Genomic DNA, 10,773 nt, shown 5'->3' with positions numbered 1-10,773 from the left:
TATCATAAGTACTCATTGAAGGCAAAACAATCCTATTGGGTTTTAATTAATGTTTAAATGATTTTATAGTAGACTTAAAGTACCCTGTTCCTGTTCGAGCCTGAGGTCAATGAAAACATATTTTTAAATTTCTTTCTCCCATGATAAATCTTCACTACTGCAGACAGTTAATCTTCTGAAAAGCGATCCCACTAGCTATAATGTAAATTGCCAGTGGTAAAACACATGTGGAACTATGTTATTTTGCTAAGCAAGGAAACTTCAGGCAACTTTTTTAAAAACAAAGCTCTGCATATGTTTTCCCACATTATTGCCACTGGGAAAGCATTTGTAGGAGATTAAGGGCAGTGGCACACAAGGAGATTAGTCACCCGCAAAATATCTTCACTATCACGGGCGACTAATCTCCCCGACATGCCATGCCACTGGGAAGAATGTGAATCAGCGGTGGGATGGCATACGTGTCACTTCAGTGTTTCCGAAGTCGCCAGAAGTTTCCTTGTAAGGCAGCTACAGGCAACCGAAAGCAATGCATTTGCCATCCCACCGGCGATTTACATTCTTAACGGTGGGATGGCATATCAGGGAGATTTGTCGCCCACTATTTAACACGGGCGACTAATGTCCCTGTGTGCCACTGCTCTAATTGTCTACAGTAGTGAAGATTTATCACGGACAACTAATCTTCTCCTGTGCTAATACCCTAAAGAAATTTAAAAGTGTGTTTTTGTTGACCTCAGGCTAGAACAGGAACAGAGTAAATCCCAGTTTGTTGAACATAAGAGAATATCTACTTCACCTTGCAGACTACAGTTGTGTGATGTGATTGCTGGCAAGAGAGAGAAGGGTAAACAGTCCTGTGTCAGCCAATTTTATTTTTACTCGGGGAACCAGTCACAAATTGGTCATGGTTGTAAACTTGAGCATTAAGCTGGAACATTGTTCTGAGTGATTTATGCATCTTTTAATGTAAAACATTGTTTGCTGCATGCACATGTGAAATGTATACCATCACTTCAGAGCAACATAAGCCAAGTCTTATTCCCTGCTGTGCGCGTGAACACTGTTGACACTTCTTTTTCACCACAGCACGAGAGATGTGCAACTTACATCAGACAGCAACAACCTCCAACTTGCAAGACGTTACAAGAAAACAACTCGTCGGCTTGAAAAGGCCTCGGCACGGAATGAAAAAGAAAAAGGTACTAGAGACACAATGGTTTGCTCTGACAAGATGGTATCAGTGTAAAGACAGATGGGTTCACATCTTGTTTGAAGAAGTATCTGTGACAGAACAAGACGGCTGCTCGGTGAGTCATGTTGACAGGTGTGTTACTGAGGTGATTCAGGTGGTCTGGAATGTAACATAAAAGAAACGAGCAAGAAATTATCCATAAACAAATTAGCTGCTTCACAAGTATAAGGGTAAGCACAGCACTGAATATCAGGATTAAAAGGTTTGTATTTAATGTGGATTAGAGTATAAAAAAAGATAAGATTCACCATCAGGTAGATCTGTAGGTGCATGCATGGCTGTCTCCACTCTGTGTATATGGCTGTGTATATGTGACTGAGGAATGATTACTTAAAATAGAACCAAGCTCGAAATTGAAAAGTGATGTGGAACATAAATTTGGCAACAAAGTTCAAACATTCATGAGTTTAAAAAAGGCTGCAATAATAAAAGAGGACAATTATTCATCCATTTGCTCAATCTGGCATAAGTATGCTTGCAAGTGCAGTAAGAAAAGTGTGATTCTGAGCAGTCACCATGTTTTTTTTCCCACAATTTTCCCCAAATTTTCCAGATGCAAATGTGTGTGCGCTTCATTGCAGATCAGGTGCAATTGCTCCAAATATTTTCAGAGTCTAACATCATTTTCAGCGTCTGGGGTGTAAGTGATTCTTTTGGTGCAAATGAACTGCTGCAATTGGCGCAGGGCACTGAGCGAACCCTGGAGTGACCTCCTGCTACAGATGTGGCAGTAGCTTCAGGGTTCCACTAAGTCAATAGGCACAGCAGTACAGGATTCCAAACAGAAGGCAGGAAGGACTGAGCACCACCAAGCGCAAACATAGAGAAGTGTAAGAAGCAATTTAGACACAAGTACTTTTAATAAAAGTGGTTTTATGTGCAATTGACTGTGGGGAAATTGTGGGGAGACCAACTGCACTTGCGGACAGACATGAACCCTAATAATGAGTGACAAAGGGGTGACATTATGGTACCAAATATTTTTAATATGTGTGGTTTTTACATTACCAATTAAATTGTAAGGAATTAGGAAGCTGGTATAACTGAAAAAGGGATCAAAGGCAGAAGGGCACAAGCATTGCCCTGTATTTTGCACTTTGCACACTGCCCAGAAGGTTGCAAATAAGCTTTATGGAGTTGCACTGGAAACCAAGAAACCTAGAAGACAACCTTCTTAATACATTGGCCAGTGTATTACTCATTTCAAGCACTACAAATGAGAGTTATAATATTTTCTGTACTAGTGAACTAATTCGACAAAGTAGTTTTTTGGGCACACACAAATAGGCCACTTAAATCTGCCATTTCTGTTCCATTTTCTTAATCTATAGTCCCACAGCAGGTTGGATACCTTTTAAATTTGGATATTGTTAAGGATACACATTTATGTATGTGGGTCTACAGGTCACAGGCAGGATTGGGTTTTGCAACCCCCCCATCAGATGAGGATGGTATCTTTTAATAGCAGACAGCAGCTAGTGGGTAGGGTGCTGGTAAATCTGTTGCAGATTGGATTTGGTAGTGGGTCTGAGTGAAAAAAACACCATGCTACCTTAATAGAGTTCCTGGCATATCTGTTCAGTTTATAGCTGATAGTATTGTCCAGGAAGAAAAAAAACAAATTGTAAGGAAGAGTTATTTTATGAATATGCTGGCAAAAGACAGAAAAGTTTGTTTTCACAATAAACATGACAGAAATCTGCTATAAAATGCTTCACTCCACTCCAGTGAATACTAAAAGTGCTGTCTGTAATCTCTGTCATAAGAGACACTGCAGCACCACTTTGCTGGCACGAGCAGTTCATTTCTAGTTTTTAGGATAAATTGCTACTTTTATTGTCTAGCTCTTAAACACTATATAGAGTCAACTCTTCATGTGTGGTGCTTCACAATCCTCTTCTTATTTGTCAACACCTTCTTTACTGTTGTCAACACCTCATAAGGTTTTGCAAATCAACACAAGCATTCACATCTCTCACACACCATCATAAAACAGGTGCTGCTGGATGTGTGCTGCAAGAATGAACTCTTGTTAGGATGGAGGAACTGATTTGGCTTTCTAATACTGCCCGTGCACCCAGCAGGCAGACTTTGCCTATGTAGTTTAAGCTGCCCATACATGCCCATATTTGTCCCATTCTGGCCATACTGATGGAGCCCTAGGCATGTATGGCAGGTTGAGGATCAGTTTTGACAGACCATCTCCTGATCAGTCTAATCAACGTATCCTTATGTGCAAGGACAGACAAGAAGTTAAAGCTAGCTATACAGGAGCAATTTAGTTGCTGATTCAGCCTCTACAGAACCAATGGAATGTGGCAATGCACGTGTGGCTACTCTTATAGCATTTGATCATTTACTTTGTGGTCCAATCAGATACTGTACACTAGAGCTGTGCTGTCCAACTTATTACAGCTTGTTGGAGGGCCATATTTGGTTAAAATGATAATATCATAGAGAGACAGGAGGTCTTAAAAATCCTATGCAGGGCCACATCCAACCTGCGGGCCTCTGGCTGGATAGCCCTTCACTAGAGAATCAGCTGGTATATAGCAACCTTAAGCCTTAGCAAATGATTGATGGCCCGACTGGTTTACCATACTAGTTACCTTCATAAATAAGCCCTTTGTAACACCAGGTAATATGACTGTAGAGATTTTTTTCTTAGAAACAACTGTAAACACACCCTTCCCTGGCATTCACAGACTCCTATTCCAAATAGGAAATGTTTTTTTCTAAATATTATTCAAACTCTATATAATTATCCTAAGGCCTAGGTATATTATATGGGTTACCTTTCCCCTAATTTCACTATAAGACAGGGCACAGGGTATGGGTGCCCTTTTCCCCACCCCCCTTGCTTTTTGCCCTATCCATTAAACTCCTTAAAATTGCAATACGTTCTTACAAAACTATTTCCAGGTTACATACTGGATTGATGAAATAATAATTTGCACTGTACACAGGCAATATACTAGGATTATAACAATCTGTATCAATTGTACATTGATTATCTGTAGATTCTGGCAAATAGCAGAGGGGCTGCTGTAAGACCCCACAGAAGGCCTCTAGTACTTTTATTTTAAGGGCCACCTTGAGGGCAGCAGGGAGTAAACAGTGGGGGGGGGGGGGCTGGTTCCATATAGTTATGCCTCTAATAGATGTCACAGCTCTTATGGGAGTTTTGTTTCCTGCACCCCTTTCTGGGCTTGAAAAAAACAATTAGGCAATGTTATGTTTCGTCTTATATATGTTACTAGTTTACGATGATTCTGCATGCTAAGGAAGTACCAACAATTGCAGATACTGTGTGCAGGTAAATGAACGTTTTAAATTAAAATGAAAAAGATGAATTGAAATGATCTGGCCAATGTTGGCAGGGACTGCTTGGAAATGCTCGCTTCAGTGGACCAGTGTGGTTCCCACCTTTCATTTCTAGTGTCTGCTATAGGCAAATCATTTCATAGTCTTTTGAATAAGAAGAGATAGCAGGTGGGGAAGTGCCATAATTCTTCCTGGAAGCATCTTGATGATCAAAATGCCAGGTGTGCCAGTGTTCTTGGGATAATACATTTTTAAAAAGCTGGCTTTCATATTCCCAGATCTACACCAGCTAAATAAAACAAAATGGATATGTGGTATATCACATCACAATGTGTTTCCTATTCACTATACCGGCTGGCAGCTGCCAAAGGTGTTCTAATTCCTCCAGTTCTTGCTAAGAGCGCAACTATCAAAATGCCCCATGTGTCATTAGGCTAATAGTGTTACACAAGTACGTGCAAATGAAAAAAACAAAAGGGGCTTTTATGCATCTACAGTAAAGCAGTTTGCAGGAGGTTGGCCTAATTATTTGTATTTAGATCTAAACCACAATGGCAATTTACATATTTAACAGAATGCAGTCAGTAATATTGATGGAGCAGATCTTAGTTCACAATGAAACAATATGATAAAACAAACAGCTTGTGTTTAAAAGTACATGCAATAAATATATTATGCAGCTAAATGTTGGATCAGCTGGTATCATTCATTGGATTCCCACGCAGTCCCTAATTCAACTTCAAAACTGCACACTGTTCTTGCTATTTCGATTATATACAGGTGTTTCTCATGCATGTGGTTCTAATTTAGACAGCATGATATTTGCTATTTGCTTTATGCATGAAAAATATTAAAAAGTATGTGAATTAGATTTATTGAAAATCTACCCAGTTCGGTGAAATTCTTAAAATAGTGCATGTAACTGGCTACTGAAACAAATCCATGTTTTTTTCCCAATATAACAACCAGCGCCGGATTTCTAAATGACGCGCCCCGAGGCCGCCCCCATTCGGCGCCCCCTACCGCCGTGCGAGCGCGCATGTGCAAACCACCTCCTCCTCCCCTGCCGCCGCGCTAACGCGCATGCGCCAAGGTTAAAACTCCCATACGGAGCAGTGGGGAGGGGTCCCAAAAATTTTAAAATTTGCGTGTGGCGGGGCAGCATGCCGCCCCTATGTTTATGCCGCCCTAGGCCCGGGCCTTTGTGGCCTCGCCACAAATCTGGGCCTGATAACCACACAATTAGCCTTCAGTATTTTCTTGTCATAGCTAAGTGCTGTTAATAGTGCATGAAGTGACAAAGTATTGAAAAGATGCTGGTTTGGTATAAATATTCACACTTTGAGCAAGTGAGTCCCAGAGCCAGTTGCATTATTTAAAAGAATGTTTAATTGCCTCCTTTATTGCCTGACAATAGATACATTTGTGACACAACAGTAAATACTCGGTCATAATCTACTTTTAATGATTCTGTGGCTGGAATATATGGTTATATGTTTATAATATTCATTCACCTAAACTACTGATACACCATAAGACCTAGTAAGGTAGGTAAGTAGCATGCAGTTCAGACTAAAATGTTATAGTAAGTGGATTAATGTGGCCTTCACCCATAGCAATAAACAAATTCTTTCAGAAGGCATGGATTCACTGCTAAATTCCGCATTTGGCCATCTGCATATTTTTAGCAAAACTGCGTAAAAAATTAGCTACAACAAAAAAATTGCTTAGAAAAAATGCCAATTGACTTAATTTGAAGTCATTTTGGCCCATTCTTCCAGGCAAATTTGTTTCAGGTTGTCCAGGTTATTTGTGTGACACTTGTGTACCTCCAGTAGTGTCAGAAACGTCACTAGAGCATTGCAGAACACTCACAAAGTCTCCTCTGAATGGCACAGGACTATCTATATTTAAAATGTCATAATGACCACAAAGCTATTTCTTTTGTTTTGTTTTCAAGTCAAAATTGGTTATGTTCAGATTTCCGATAAAGTAATAGCGATGTTGTCCTTGTAGTCCAATGCCCCAAAACATGTCCATGTTATATAGAGATCTAACCATTAATTCAGACTTGATGTCATCCAGAGCACTGGACTAAATCCAATATTTTTTCTCAGATAGCAGAATAATTTACAACAAGGGGATATAAGTAAATACTTTGGCTTTAACAAGTAAAATCTCTTTTTCAGCAAGTGAACTTGTGAAATGCTTGGACTGAGTAATCCTCTAATGCAGGTTCTGTGTACCATGACGGCATGGAATATTAATGCAAAAGATGCTGGAGATTTGAAGAGAAAGCAGAAAACTGAGTCCTAGAATCAAGCCAATTACTACTGCAAAGAGGCCACGGCCAACACCAAAGTGCAAGCAGAGCCTATAATACCAAAGGATGAAGGATTTAGGGAAATAAATCACAAGGCTAAATAAAACCTGAAATATTCTCACAGAAAATGATTTCACCAGACACAAATTGTTGCAGAAAAACTTCAATAAAATCCACTGTTTCCATGCTAACAGAATAAAAGGCATCTATGTAATTCGGTAATTGTAAAAGTCATGGTATGACATATATTCCAGTCCTCTGTACCAGTGATACCTGTCAGTTGTTGATAAACTGCAACCCCCAGCATTCCAATAAAAGCCAAAAGATGGACTGCAGTAAGTTGACTTTAATATTCCAAACAGGTTTTTGTATATTAATGTGAAAGACCACTTATGGATGAAACAAGAATTCCCCTCATATATGGATACCATGTACCAAATTTGTATGTTTTATTTTACTCTTGGTGAACCCAGATATTACAGACCAGGCTTAAAATGTCCAACAGTCTACTGCTGCCCTTTTAACCATTTTCCTGAAAGGTTTTAAGTTAGCAAATGTGTATTTTGTGTTGTGAAGCAGCAGCAGATGGCAGACTAATGATGTTCAAAAACCCATTTTACCAGCTCCCAACATATGAGCTGAAGCAGTGTGCCGAATAGCAATTGTGGAAATTCTATGTCCTTGCTCCGTAGTGGTTGCAGTAGCTTTTATTGCTGCTCACTATGATAACCACACAAGGAGCTAGTGAAAAATAGTTGAAAACCAGAGCATTTATGTGTCACTTTGGAAAACGACAAGTGGTGTGTTGTGGGTGCTTTTAAGCAGTAGTCATACTGTAGGTGACTGTAGCCTTTATATTGATGTCAATAAGAAGTGACTTGAGGTGAGGAGTGGAGATCAAAGTAATATAACACTTTATAGTTTGTGTCTGTCCAACAGCCACTGAGACTAAGTCAGGCCCAGTAAAATGTGTTTCCATATAAAAAGCATTACTACTGTATATATTCAGCATGTCTCATACACTTTTCTTTTCCAGACAAAAAGTATTAAGAGTCTTATATTTAAATGTTTTCCTTGTTACCAAAAGGATTTGTTGTTGCTGTACCTTTTATCACTGGGGCTGAGGGTTGCCTTGTTATTTTGTCCAGCAGATGTCTCCTGCAGGATGTTTATATTGCAAGTACCAGGATCACAGGCCCTTGGGAGTGGGTATTTTTTCTGTTTTCATTTCTGGATTTAGAGTGCTGACGTCTCAAGTCTTTCCCCTGTGAACGGGATTTAGCAGATGTGTAAGTACTGCTTTCCACTTCAAGGTGTGTTTCCTTTACCCACATCTTAGAAAATGTTTATAGACCAGCATCCAGGCAGCAAGCACAAGTTGGCACTGCTTAAAGAAACAGTTTTACAAAAGGATCAAAGAAGGACGCATTAAAGGAATGCACAGCTATATTCCAAGCGGCTTATATGGAGCAACTGTAAATTTAAAAACACAAATAAAATTACCTGCACAGGCCCATATCATCACACATTGTGCTAAGTAAAAGGTCCATAATTAATAGATGTATACAGGTAATTGTGAAAAAATGCAGGATGGGCAATTTCTTTGTATAGATTTGGGCTGGAGAGAGGTCTTTAAGGGTGATGGAAGACTGGGAGATTTGACAGCAGCAGCCCGCAAGTTACCAGGGACAGCAGAAAGCCATTATTAACCGTGGGCTACAAATCCCCCATCTGCCATCACCCTGCCTAATGACAGATTTAGCGTTTTTTTGCAGCTTTTCTTTTTCCAGTGGTTTGCTTCCTCTATTGTTGCGTATAAATCCCCACTTCCTGACAGTTCTCAGGTAGGAGAGTAGGGATTTATACACGAGCATGGGGAAAGGGAGCAAGGTAGGCAATGCTATTCTGCTGCAGCCCCCCACCCCCAGTGCAGATTAGTAACCCCTACCCTGCTCCTTTTCCCTGCCCACTCATGTATAAATCCCACTGTATAGTATCCGTAAGAGTAGTTACAACCATAATGCTGCAAATCTGCTATGCTGGCGCTTGAGTCTAGAATGGTGGATGTTCCATCAATGGGAGGCAGTGTACAATAGGAATCGATTTTATAGGGAAGGATTAAAAAAAGCTGAGGTAGTGTCACATGTATTGGTGGCAATCATGGCCAAGTTGGTAAGCAGTAAGAATTATAATTGCAAATTCACATTGGTCAACTAAGAAGATACACTGAGCCTAAGTGAAATGGAAAGCTGCAATGTTAATATGTTTGTGTTATGCTACTGCAATACTCCCCATAGGATATATTATTAGCAACTGGTTTCTCAACAGCATCCCGGGGTTGCCAAACCCCACCCTTAGTATGATATTTCTGAAAAGTGCATGCACCAAGGTAGCACTGGATCCGTATTTTCCTGTGCTATGCATTATTCACGCGTTCCCTGCATTATGATGGGATACAACATGTATATATGGGCCTCCCAACCTGTGAAGCACCCACAAGCATAACATTAATAATCATTCAAAATCTTTGCCATGGCCATAAAGATCACCTATATGGAAAACCTAGAAAAACAACACAGAAAACTAGAGCATAAAAATCCACTGACATACATAAGCAGTGTTTCGATTCCATTGCCAAAAGGTGTAATTAATTTGTGCTTCAAGTGACGAGAGAGCGCTAACGAGCGTATCATGTTTTCAAATGGAGTAATAATTTATACATAATACAATTAGAAACATGTTGAATTTCTGCAAAAGCAGCACGGCCTTAGCACCTCACAGTATTTCTGCTAATTGCAAACTGGTAAATGGGCATGCTCACTTTCCTTTCATATGATTCCCGTGCTGGATGAATACAAAATCAACAGTGGCTTTACTTTGTTCAAAACAGTTATTTTTTATTCTTCTGACCTAAAAATATATCAAATACCCAGGAATGTTTTTTGAAGGGTAACAGAGATTACATTAGAGATTCTATCACTGCTAAATATGACCGTGACTATCACTATAAATAGCGGCAGTGGCAGCGATAGTGAAGGGAAATAGGTTCTAATAATCATAAGCAGTTGTGCTAATGTATATTCAGCAGCCTAAGCTCAGGGAGGACTCTTATCTCTACAGTAAAAGGGTAAAGAGTTCAGTAAATATTTGCAGTATATATAATGCACAGGGACCAGCGAACCAATATTTCTAACAAAAGCTTATCGTTTGGTTAAAATTAATTGATATCCTGATTTTAATGGAAAGATAACATGTTGCAATGTCTGTCAATACTGATATAACGCTTTGGCAGTCTTGCCTTTATTCAAGACTCTGTGGCACCAGTAGATTATTTGCGAAATCAGAAAACGTGTTGATATATAATGAACGAACTGGAAACCACATACAGAAGGCCGTGTAGGTATTACAAGAAACCAATCAACCCTTTATCAGTCACAAGGTAAACTTGGGTAGCTACAAATGCTGGCCCGCTGAGGCTGGCATTGTCTGGGTGCAAAATCAAGCATTAACGGAGATTCTTGTTATAGCATCGGGTCCACATGATAATCTCCCCTGCTGGGGTTGAGCAGTTAATGAATGAGGAAGAGATGAAGCATGGCAGCCAGTGAGATTAATGCTATGCAATTAAGTGAAGATTTGGGGGACTGGCACCCAATACAATTAATGACACCCAAACTGGTGAGGAAGAGATATGAGCATGGCAGCCAGTACAGTTAATGCTATGCACGTGAGAGAGGAAAGGACAGTGCATGTTGAGTAGTGCTGGAAGCCATGTGACTTTGGCTTCAGATTTACTTTGCACCAGAATATATTTATATATTCTAATAATATGGTAGGAATTCTGAAATTTTCTAATGCTAGAGAAGTTCTG

The 10,773-nt window shown here is 39.8% G+C and overlaps 1 long non-coding RNA gene across 1 annotated transcript; it reads left to right on the top strand.

Moving 5' to 3' along the window:
• Positions 1-788: 788 nt before the first annotated feature.
• LOC116410972 lies at positions 789-7,252 on the top strand. The gene is made up of 2 exons (XR_004222791.1): positions 789-1,310; positions 6,769-7,252. It is a non-coding gene; the product is annotated as an uncharacterized LOC116410972 (long non-coding RNA).
• Positions 7,253-10,773: the final 3,521 nt, after the last annotated feature.

Source organism: Xenopus tropicalis, chromosome 1, assembly GCF_000004195.4.
Source record: "Xenopus tropicalis strain Nigerian chromosome 1, UCB_Xtro_10.0, whole genome shotgun sequence".
NCBI classification, from domain to species: domain Eukaryota; kingdom Metazoa; phylum Chordata; class Amphibia; order Anura; family Pipidae; genus Xenopus; species Xenopus tropicalis.
Note: the sequence above shows the minus strand (reverse complement) of the source record. Positions and strands in the feature narration are given on the sequence as shown.